Genomic DNA, 12,074 nt, shown 5'->3' with positions numbered 1-12,074 from the left:
TCATAAATCTGTCAGTTTTGCTTGGGAGGTGGCTAGGGGGATTTTAGCATTCCCCGCAACGCTCCACTTTAATGCGGTGACATTCTGAAGGCTGGGCATCGTAACCTCTCCATTACAACTTTGACACAATGAAGTGTCTCCTAAATAAAATAATTCAGAGGGATTGATCCGGTGAACTTCAGGGTGCATCTTTTCAATTATTTTTTTTAAAGATGGAAGTGTTTTATGCATATTGAGCATGGGCTTCGTGGGAACAGGAGGGAATGCTGAAAGCGGACTCATGATTTCAGCACGACTGTGAACTTAGCGCCACTGTTTCCAGGCCTCTTCTCTGTTGTATGTAAAACATTAATGTTCTACGTGTTGTTCCAAAGGATTTGTTTTATAAATGCCCCCAATTCGACCTTCAGAACTGTCTGTTTGAATCTGAGCAGAAGTGCGCTGGTCAGAATTCAAAAAATTATAGCACAGGCAGCGGGTTTTTTAATTGAGGCATGCCAAATACCAAAGGCAGATGCTTTTTCATTCTGTAGCTCCTGGATACGCATTCTACTTTTCGGTTTCAAGGACAAAGGAAACACTTATCCAATTAGATGAGGCATGAGATTGTGACATACGGGCTCTTTCCTTAAATAAAAAAATGTTGGAAAAAGATATTTGACCCTAAGTCAATAAGTGCTATTAAAATAATGAATACTCCATAAATCCAACCGTACATGCAGCTCGTATTAAGCGCTGTTCTGTTTTTGTTGCTAAGAGGACTGTGAGACTGCCTGGGATAAAGCCCCACACAAGTTTCTTGTCCAAATCACATTTTAAAGGCCTTACTTTTAAAATATGATATACAAAAGTGTAAGCCAATTAAATTGCCAGGTAGACTTCTGCTATCTTCTCACGTTTGACATCTCTATCAAGGCAGTTAAATGATACCAAACACGCTGCGGTTGTCAGAGCTGCTGAATTTCCCCTGCACACTCAGAATGATTCTCTTGCTCCTCTTAAGACGTTCGTAGAAGCCCAGTTTTTTTAATAGCAGTGTGGTTTGCCCAAGGTAGCACAGCTTTTGGGTGGCATCAAGAAGGAATGGTCAATGGTTTGGATGGATCCCACCTGAAGCATGCAAGGAGCGTCCCGTGCCTTTGCAGTCAGGGAGACACATTGAGGTCTGTGCCACTCACCCCCTTTTCACTGAGATGGTGAAAGCTGTGCTCCAAAATAATTACCTCTCTCCTGAGGTTGTGCCATCCCTGGAGGTGCCCAAGGCCATGGATGGGGCCCTGGGCAGCCTGAGCTGGTGGGTGGCAGCCCTGCCCACAGCGGGGTTTGGAACCAGGTGGGCTTTAACACCCCTTCCAACCCAACCATGCTGTGACTCTCTGATTCTGGTTTGAGCTTCAGTGCTTGTTGTACTCTTCAGTTATTGAACTGATGGCCAATAATTGTTGGAGGTTCTGATCCTCCAGAAGAGCAAGGAGCCACCTCCATCTCAGCTTGTGGCTCATGAAGTTTGCTTTGCTGAAATTATTAAAATTCTTGTCATCAAAGGTGAGCGATGGACTCGAGTCTCAGGTGCTGGGAATTAACGTTGCCCACTGAAATTACTGACATTGGTTTCCAGTCTGTCCTTTTCCACATGGTGCTGCTTAAAGCAAACCAAAACCAAAGTACGTAATCAAACTGGGTTTAGGCTGAATGATACTGGAACAAATGGCAGTGACTGTAAAAATCACTGTTGTTCCCCTGGCCAAGTCCAGATGCCATTTTGATTTCACTCCACTTTGATCGCTGTATCTGGTCCATTGCTACATTCCTACTGCCATAAGCTCCTGAGGAACTATTAGCTACATGTGACATCCAACAGAGCTCCTCACCATGATGTTCTGGTGCAATTCAGCACGCTCAGGCCCCATTCAGCCCAACAGAGGAGCAGCAAAACCCACCTGGCCCACTGCCTTTTTGCCAGTCTACTGGCCCAAGCAAAAGTCAAAATCATCTCCATGTGAGCAGCCATCGCAAGCAATTGCACCTCTCCCATGAGCCAACCCCTCCTGCAGTCACCTCCCCATTGCTTCTGGGGGAGCTTTCACAGAGCTCCCTATTTCTGCAGCTCATACACCCATAAAAAACAGCCAGAATACAGCAAGGTGAGGAAGAAACTCCATGAATTTTCATCACATTGGTATTTCTGGCACAGTTTACATTACTTCGTGACTATGTCCCTGATCAGTAGGAGCAATAAATACCCTGCACAAAGCTCAGATTGCAACGGATGGGAGAGGAAGCAGCGTCCTGGAAGGTGTCACATTCTGGAAACCTGACCCAGGAAGTGCGATCCGCAATTAACAAGATGGGTAAGGGAGTGCTGGGTCTTAGCAAATCCCTCCGATTATCATAAAGCGAAAGCAGGTGCCAAGCAGTTCTAAAGCATCCCATGTATCATCAATGATTTTGTTGTTGATATTAAGAATTCAAAGGGGTGCCATTAGCATTCTGGGCAGCAAAGGAGCAGATCTATAGCATGCCTCTCAATAAATACGACACTGCAGTAAACTTCTTTAGCACTTTGCAATTCACATCTGATCTCTGCTGACCTTTTTTTTTCTCCCAGTTAAACCTTTAGCTTGCAAATGAGCCATTTCCTCCTTAAAACCATTACATGGCAAAGGAGGAAGTCTTACAACTTAGAGGAGTGGCTGTTGACTTCACTGTCTGTCACAACTTTTTCTGATTCCAGCTTTAATATAATAGGACCAACAACTTTCTCCTAGGTGAACACACCTGAGACAGTGCTTAGAAGAATGAGAAAGGATAGGAATTATCTGGAATGAGTGTGCAGCTAAGTACTGAGCTGCTGCTCTCAAGAGATCAGAAGTACTTTGGGCTGCACCATGCCCAGCTCTGCACGTCCTACTGAGCCTCTGCCCCTTTGCTATGCACTCACTACCACATCATCAACAGAGACGTTGAGCAGAATCCCAGTACTCACCCTTGAGGAGCACCATGTATCACCAGCCTTCCCCTGGGCCTGACACCGTTAACTGTAACCCTCAAGCCTCCAACAAGCAGCCAGCTCTGCTATAATGCCCTTCCCCACCCACTTGGGGCAATCAGGAGCTCACGGGATACAGCTGGTGGCTCCAGCACATCTTCAGCTGGTGTTCCTCAAGGCTATGTTATGCTGGGGGTGTGGTGGGTTGGGGGGGTGGGGAGGGGTCATGCCGAGCACCAGTCAGACTTAGACGAAAAAGCTTCCACAAATGCATTCACTTTGACAAAATGTTTTCTCTACCAAACACTTAAAGCAGACCCCATTTTCAGGGTTTTTTTTTTTCTCCCTGAAGGGACTTGGAGGCTTTTTCCATGCAAGCCCCGTCCGTGCCTGCTGGCAGCCCTACAAGCTGCAGCTGAGTATCTCTAGTAAAGACCAAAGCATTGTCTTGATCCTAAAATGCCCCAAAATTATGTCATTTCCACACAAGATTGAGGCCATTTCCACCCAAGAATCCCATTGAGCCACCCCAGTCCCATGCTGCTTTGCTCTTCTTCATCACTGTGTTAACGCTGCCTTAGGGATATCAGTGCTGCAGTCATTCAGCCCTGAGGAACCTGAGCAAGGAGCTGCTCCTGTCCATCATTTCACCATGCTGCACCTCTTCCCTTGGTGACACTAAGGAGCACTGGGAGATTTTGCAGCTCCTGGAGCTGCTCTTCCCACACATCTGGGTTGTTCAGCCAGAGCAGCAGACAGACAGACAGACAGGCTGTGTCCCATGCATCTGATTCATTTACAAATAAAACATCCCCAAAATGCGACGGTAAGGCTGGGAAAGAGGGGACACGCACAGTGATGTGGCATCTCTACCAGGTAAGCATCCCCCAGACGGGGAAATGCTGGCAAAAGAGATTTTCCCCACGCAGGCAGCACTTGGGGTGGCTCAGGCACGTGGTGCTGGGGGAGCAGGGGGCTCGTGGTAAGATGTACACGTAGGACCTTGGTGCTGTCACTCCTTTTGCAAAGAGGTAAATCCTCGCATGGAGAAACCGAGGCCATTCAGCACCCCGAGGCTGCAGTGAGGGCTCCCTGTGGATGGGGTGGGACAAAAACTCCCCAGCCACAAACCTCAGGTAACCATGTCCCCACCAGGTCCCCATGAGAGCCCCGGTGCCCCCCGCCCAGCCCCGACACCACGCTGCAGCGCGGCACAGCCCAGCTCATCGGCTCAGGAGGGCAAAAGCGATTAACGGGAAATCAATGGGAATAAAACGCTCCCGCCTGCCGCAGTACACAATTCACTCCTGCCGACAGCCAACCCCGCACTGCAGGGAAACGCGCCGCAGCGCCGGGCAGCGACTGGGGCCGGGGCTCCTGCAACTCTGCAGGCAAACCAAGGGCACGAGGCTCCAGCGGCCATCCCCGCTCTTGGGCGGCCATAAAAGTTTGCAGAGGCTCCACCACCCAACGGCCACGTGAGCGACGTGGGGAGAGGAATATTCTCCTCCTTCCATTAGCTCCTTTCAAACGGGCTGGAAAGAAAGGAGGGGGGAAATTCCCCGGCAATATCCAGCGAAAGGACAAAATAATGAGAAAGCCATGAATCATGTTGCTTTTCTGGACTTCGATACAAAAGGCCTTGTTCTCCCCGAGAGCCGCCGGCAGCGCGCATTTGCGGCGCTAAATAAAAAGTATCCTTGGGGGGAAAAAAATCTGCTGTGAAGTAATTTAATTCTGGCCGGCTAGCTGGATCAAACCCCTATTTGCTAGAAAAGTGGTCGAAATGTGCAGCTTAATGGAATACTGGGCTGTGTAATGGTGGGTGTGGGGGTCCCTCAGTGCAGGATGCAGTGCGGGAGCTGCTGGGGGCCAATACCATATAAAAAAAATAACAAATTAAGAAATGAATATTTTATTAAATGAGTAGCCAAGATGGATGAGTTCAGATGCAGCTTTGGGACAGGCCGAAGGACTGAATCCATGACCAGTGCTTTATGGCCAAGGCCTGGTGCCATGTCTCCTAACATGGCTGGCATTCACACAGTGTTGGTCACTGGCGCTGTCTGTTGCTCCTGCACGTTCTCTGTCTGCAGGTCACAGAAGCACAGAACCATAGGGGTTGGGAGAGACGTTTGCACTCCTCAAGTCCAACTTCCCTAGAGCAGTTCCCTGCAGCAGCTGCACAGGAACACATCCAGGTGAGTTTGGATCTCTCCAGAGAAGGAGAGTCCCCCACCGTTCTGGGGGGGGACAGCTGTGCCGGGGCTCTGCTGCCTCGCAGTAAAGTTCTTTCTCGTGTTTGTATGGAACTTCTGTGTTCCACTTTGTGCCCATTACTCCTTGTCCTGTTGCTGGGCACCACCAAACAGAGCCTGGCCCCATCCTCCTGACTCCCACTGTTAGATATGGATAAGCACTGATCAGATCCCCCTCAGCCTCCTCCTCCCCATACGCACAGCCCCGGGGCTCTCAGCCTGTCCCCATCAGGAGGTGCTCCAACCTCCCATCATCTCTGCACTCTCTGCTGGGCTTTCCAGCAGTTCCCTTTCTGCCCTGAACTGGGCAGCCCTGTGCCGGTTGCAGTGCTCCAGCTGTGCTCTCCAGGGCAAAGCAGAATGGAGGAGCATCTCCCTCACCTGCTGGCCATGCTCACCTCAGCTCCCATTGGCCTTCTTAGCCACACTGCTGTCTCGTTCCCAACTGCTGACCAACCGCTGATCAACCCTTGGTCAGCCACTGGTCAACTGTTGGTTGACCAGAGCACCCAGGGTTGTGGTATGGTGGTGCCGGCCGGTGCTGATTCCTGCTGCCGCTGGCCTGCGGCAGGGCTGGGCGCCGGCCCCGCTGGCATTGGCTGCAGACAGCACCAAATGCTGCGTGTCGTTCATCTGGCACATTTTAGCTGTAATTGCAACAGCCTGAACTACCACACGTTTTTATGTGCTGATATTTCATGACATTTTATGTACATAATCTGCATATGTTATTTTTAGAAAACTTTCTCTCTGGGACAGCCTCATGTGCTCCACATCTTGTTTCCATGAGCATGTGCTGCAATTGGGAGCTTTTGGATTTTTTCCCCTTCTTCTCCCCCTGTCAGAATCATTTTCTGACTTGCAGAAGCGACACACAGAACATAATATTTTTCTTTCTTTTCACAAGCATGCTTTAGAGAGAATTAAAAAAAAAAAGGCGAGCTAAGCAGGCCTTGTTCCTATTTCAGTGGCACCAGGGCTGAGCTCTGACCCTGGAGAAGACCCACTGGGAATCTGGGAATCAGGCTGCAGACATCAGCAGCTATCGGATGTACTGGACACAGCCTGTCTGTCTGTCTGTCTGCTGCTCTGGCTGAACAACCCAGATGTGTGGGAAGAGCAGCTCCGGGAGCTGTACAATCCCCCAGTGCTCCTTGGTGTCACCAAGGGAAGAGGTGCATCGTGGTGAAATGATGGACAGGAGCAGCTCCTTGCTCAGGTTCCTCAGGGCTGAATGACTGCAGCACTGATATCCCTAAGGCAGCGTTAACACAGTGATGAAGAAGAGCAAAGCAGCATGGGACTGGGGTGGCTCAATGGGATTCTTGGGTGGAAATGGTCTCAATCTTGTGTGGAAATGACATAATTTTGGGGCATTTTAGGATCAAGAAAATGCTTTGGTCTTTGCTGTCCAGGGAAGTTTTTGTGCAATAGATAGCCCTGTGTTGGAAAATTACATCTGTTTTATGTGTTTGGTGGAGAATACATTCCCTAAGATGGCATTGTTTAGCCAAAGTGAAGGCATTTGTGGAAGCTTGCTGGTTTAAGCACGACTGGTGGCCCAGTGAGGGAAGGGATGCCGTCCAGAAGGATCTGGAGAGGTGGGCCAAAGGAGTCCAGTGAGGCCAAGTGCAAGGTGCAGCACCTTGGTCGGGGCAATCCCAAGCACAAATGCAGGCTGGGTGATGAGTGGATGGAGAGTTGCACTGAGCAGAAACCCCAAGGGCCTGGAGGAGGCCACAAGGATGGTTGGAAGGCTGGAGGTGTGGAGACTGGCTGAGAGAGGTGTGGTGTTCAGCCAGAAGGCAGATCTGGGGAGACCTCACTGTTGCAGCACCTAAAGTTGCCTACAGAAAAGTTGAAGGGGGCACTTTGTCAGGGAGTTTGGGACAAGAGTAAAAGGGTAAAGTAAAAGGGTAGATTTAGATTGGATGCCAGGAAGAAATTCTTCCCCATGAGGGCAATGAAGCCCAGGCACTGCTGCCCAGAGCAGTGTGAATGCCCCATTCCTGGCAGTGCCCAAGGCCACGGATGGGGCTTTGGGCACTTGAGCCTATGGCAGGGGGTGGGACTGAGTGGGTTTTATGATCTCTTCTGACCCAAACCAGTCTGTGGTTTTACGGTTCTGGAGCCCCAGCAGTTGTGCAAAGGCAGTCAGAGTAGGTGCTGAACTTGGCGTGTTCTTTGGCCCCCCAATGCTGTGGTTGGGAGGAGCAGTGCCCTGCGCTCAGGCCTGCATGAAGCATGGCCAGGCCACTTCGAGCCCTGCAGATCTGCCTAACGATCACTTGAAGCAGCGCGAGCCCTTCTTCGGATCCCGCTTCGCGTCCTGACGAAGAAATAAAATAAACATTTGGTAACATACGCAGCATATGGTTATTGTTTGCTGCAAGGACAGGGGAAAACATTACTCCACAACGTGGCAAAAAGGCTGCAGCTGCAATATCACATTACAGCGCTGTGCTTTATTCAATAAGGGCCGGGGCTGTGTGGCGGAGCTCCCCCCAGGGCGGTCGGGGGCCCCGGGCCGCCGTGCTGCGGCAGCGGGCATGTGCCGTTCGTTAGCGCCGGAATCTGGTTTCAATTCGGTCGCTTCAGATTGTATTTTCACAGTGACTCATTAGTCACCCAATGTTGACAAGCAGTTGTAAGGGTGCCATCTCCCTCATTGTTTATAGGCAAGTGCAGCGCCCAAAATGATTTATTTGGGCTTTAATTAAAATTTGCGGAGAGAGCAGTGATTTTTAGCAGCGCCGTTTCTAATTTGTGGTCTCGGGGAAAGGAAAAAAATGAAAAATAGAAATCAATAACCTCACTCCATTGGTGTGCTCATTGTCACCTGGGGCACCAGGCGGCCCTTGGACCCCTGCAGGGCACCGGGACGAGTCCAGCACTGCCCAGTGGTAGGGCTGGCACTGCGACTCTGGGGCACTGCACACCTCTGGGGCAAGGAAACCAGGCAAAAATGGGAATGTGGGGCTTTGCTTTGTGGTGAGGCCAACCTCTGTGATGGCGCCTGCAAGCAGCAAAGCAATAGATGTTGCCATTAACTTATTTATGACTGAGAACAAAGCAGAGGAAGGACCAGTGGCTGCAGCTGCCAAAGCTTTGGTGTCACTGCTGAGTGCCCATGCCCATCCCCAAAGTGCCCTGTATGCTGTCTGAAGGGACACCGCCATGCTCCATGTGGCACCAGATGTGTTTCTGCAAGTTACAATAATGTTCTCCCTCAATTATGAAAGTTAGGAGCCTTTCTTGGCCTAATACCATGGCTCAGAGAAATCTCTGCTATTACCTGATGTAAATATATATTAATTAAAGCACTTTGGAAATGCGGAGTATTGACCTAACAGGCCATAATGGCTCTTCTTGAGCAATTATAATTTATCATCCCAATGCATGTTTAGGGTGCTGGTTTTCAGGAGGTGCGTTATTGACCTGCTGCTCCCGGTGGTTTCCTCCTGCTGCATGAACCTTTCCACGGTGTGGGGCTGCCATACGGATGTTTGTGTCCTTCCCCCATCCTGGGAAACGACTGGGGTCCGGGTGGGTGTTTATAATGAAAATAATGAACGTGATTCAATGCATCCTGCCTCCACCTTGCCCATGGCAAGGGTTGGAACAGGATGGATCTTGAGGTCCCTTCCAACCCAACCTTTCTAAGATTCTATTGAGCACAGGAAGGGACAAAACCCACCCTCCTGTTGCCAAAAACAGAGTTTGAGGATGAACAGGAACGTGTTCAGAAGGTGGAGAGAGCATTTCCACAGCTGGGCTTTGAAGGTCCCATTCCCGTCAGACTTCACCCCACAATGGGGACCAGAGGCTTTTCCACCTGCCGGAACAAGAGCTTTGACACCATGCTGGGAAGAACCAAAGCACTTTGTTGGCTTTTGAGTGATTTAAGGTCAAAGAAGCCACGGCCAAAAGCCTCCCACCTGCTCTTGGCTGCAGAGAAACATCGGCTGAGCCCACTGCTTCCTTCCCACCAGGGACACCGGGAGCAAAATATTTATCTGTAAAAGAAAAACTTTGTGCTTCCCAGTGGTGGAAACCCTTTTCAAATTAAGCACCCATCTCCTGGGACTTACACCTTCTAATTTAATTTTCCCCTAAATCAAACAGTGTATTAATCCCCAATAGAAAACATGTTCCAGTTGCACAAACAATATTTAAATGGTATAATAGGGACATCTTTTATAAATACTTCTAACAAATCCTGAAAAAAATGAATGTGTGGGCTATAATTAATAGAAATGCCAAGTGCCAGCTAACCAGGAAAACTCCAACATCATAAATCTGTCCCGAGCTTTCTCACACATGCTGATGGATGGGTACTCAGAGCTTAAATATTTAACAATCAATAATTCAAATACCTTTCCTACCCTATTAAATTTGTCACGTTTATAAATAAATGCAATATTTAGCTGAATTTTCTGTAATACTCATGCGTCTCCCCTCACTAGCAGAATGTACCATTTTGGAAGACGGGCACACTGTTGTGTGTCTGCAGAGCACAGTGCCCAGGGAGATGTGCAGCACTGCTCACCCTCCTGCCCAGAGCCAGGTGCCACCACCTAAATTCCCATCCACTGCATCCCAGATTTGTGCCATTGGCCGTGTTGCATCCTCTCCTCACGGCTCACAGGGGTTGAGTGCATTTTGGGGTATTTCCCCTCCCATTGGTCATAGCTTTTTGCACATACCAGCCCAATTCACAAGGGGGAAAAAAGAGGACACCAGCTTATGAAATTTCTGTAGGGTAATAATGAACAATAGGGAAAAAGATTAAACCCCATATAACAAAATAGTTGGCTGCGTCTCCATTCTAATAGGTTTGGATAATGCAATATGCAGGCAGGTATGATGTCGTATGAATCACATTTATAGGAACATTTTCCAATTTCTTTGCTGCCTAAGGCAGGGAGTTGCCATTCATTTCTCACAGATTAATATTTCTTTGTCAAAAGAGGTAGGTTATGGTGGGTGCTCATGAGTGGTTTGTGTCCCAGGTGAGCACGGTTTGTGCCGGGGCCGGGGCAGGTTTGTGCTGTGAGCGCCGTGAGTTTTGCTCCTTGGTTGTGCCCCAGCGGTTGCATGCAACCCAGGACCAGGCCCAGCACAAGTGATCGTAAGCAGAAGTTGTAGTCAATTTCTGAGAAAGGAGTGGGCTTGGTTTTGGCCTGGATTGCAGTGCTGATTTGCCTCTGCCTCTTGGAAGGGAAGGATGGGAACAAATGTGGAGGTCCGGTGTTGGTAAGCACAAGGCCATTCTTCAGCCAAAAATAATAACAACAAAAAAAGTTGCATGTTGCTGATTTGCAGCCCACCTCCCTACTTCCAATGTGTGGGGTGTTGGGGAGGCCTGCATGGTTTATCTGGGAGCAGCTGGGCACCAAACCCAGGGACTGAGAGAACTAGCGCAACAGCGATGGAGAACCTGTGGTGGTTTCTGTCCCCTGAGCTGCTCCTGCAGAGCGCCAGAGCCTTCTCAGGTGTCCCACATTTAAAGCAAGGATGTAAAGTACCAGTACAGCTGCCCATGCACAAGGGAGGTGTGGGGCACTGAGGGCCCTGGGCCCTGCGCCGTGGGAGTGCGCGTCGCCATTGCATAAATCTCAGTCGCGAATTTATTGCCATAATTTATCAGCTCATGTTGCTGAATGGCCAAGTAGTTAATTTTGAAATGAAGTGGTGCTATTTTCATTAATACCCTTGTGCTAACTACCTATCAAAACACTCGGAGGCAATTAATACCATGTTGCTGAAGGACCGAACCAATAAATATTTCCAGCCTCAGCTTGTCTGCGGCAGATGAAAGGCATCAGACGATCCCGCTGCTGTGCTCACACTCCCCAGTCTCTCCCATTCCATACCATAGGGAACTCTTACGTTTAAGGAAGAGATGCAGTAGTCAGATTTGCCACCGGTGTCAGTTTAAAGGGCTGCTCTTTTGTGGCGTGTAAACAATCCCTTTGGGATATCTTTGTGATAAGTAAGACTGAAGATTTCTGAAGATCGTACTGATAACAAAAAAGTTGGGCGCAACCTGATTTGGGGAAGGAAAGGTGGAAACGCCATATAAATGCTTTCTCACCACCGGCCTGTCTGCCTCTGTGCCATGCAGGAGGAGAGAAACATGGGCTGCTGTTTTAGCCAGTTGGAGCTTGAAGCCCTTATTTCTTCCATTACTGAAAACTCAGATGGTGACAAATGAAACCTTATGTGTATTTGTGAGGTCCCTCTCGTGTTGCCTGCAACGGGTGTGTTTCTCACCATGCCCAGCACGCACCCACATCAAAGACTGAATAGAAGGGGAAATTTCTTCTCCGAAGAGCAGTCAGGCACTGGCACAGCTGCCCAGGGTGTGGTGGGGTCACTGTCCCTGGGGAGTTCCAGAGCTGTGTGGATGTGGCACCTGGGGACATCACTTGGCACCACCCCAACTCCTTCCTTCAGCCCTGGGATGTGCCTCCTGCCCTAATGCTGCACAGAGCTGCTGGCTGGGACAGGGCCAGAGGCGCAATGAGAGGCACCAAGGGGACCTCAAAGGACAGTGGCATTAAATCTGTGTGTGACCCAAACCTCCCGTCCCGTTTGTGTAGCCCAGACTGAAATCAGGTGGAAGTGTCATAAATGAAATACCGGTGCTTTGTGAGCTGCTAGAGTAAGAAAGCACTAATTTTCCCCAAAAGAGAATGGAAGAGCTGCCCAGGGCAGGGCTGTGTGCCCAAGTGTCCCCTTCCCCTGTTCTTGCAGAGCTGACCATCAGCTCCAGCGCTGCCTTTTAAGCAGAGAATAGGCAGAATTGCTTAAATGCGAGAAAT

Source organism: Meleagris gallopavo, chromosome 10, assembly GCF_905368555.1.
Source record: "Meleagris gallopavo chromosome 10, MGAL_WU_HG_1.1, whole genome shotgun sequence".
NCBI lineage: Eukaryota > Metazoa > Chordata > Aves > Galliformes > Phasianidae > Meleagris > Meleagris gallopavo.
This window is presented reverse-complemented; position numbering follows the sequence as displayed.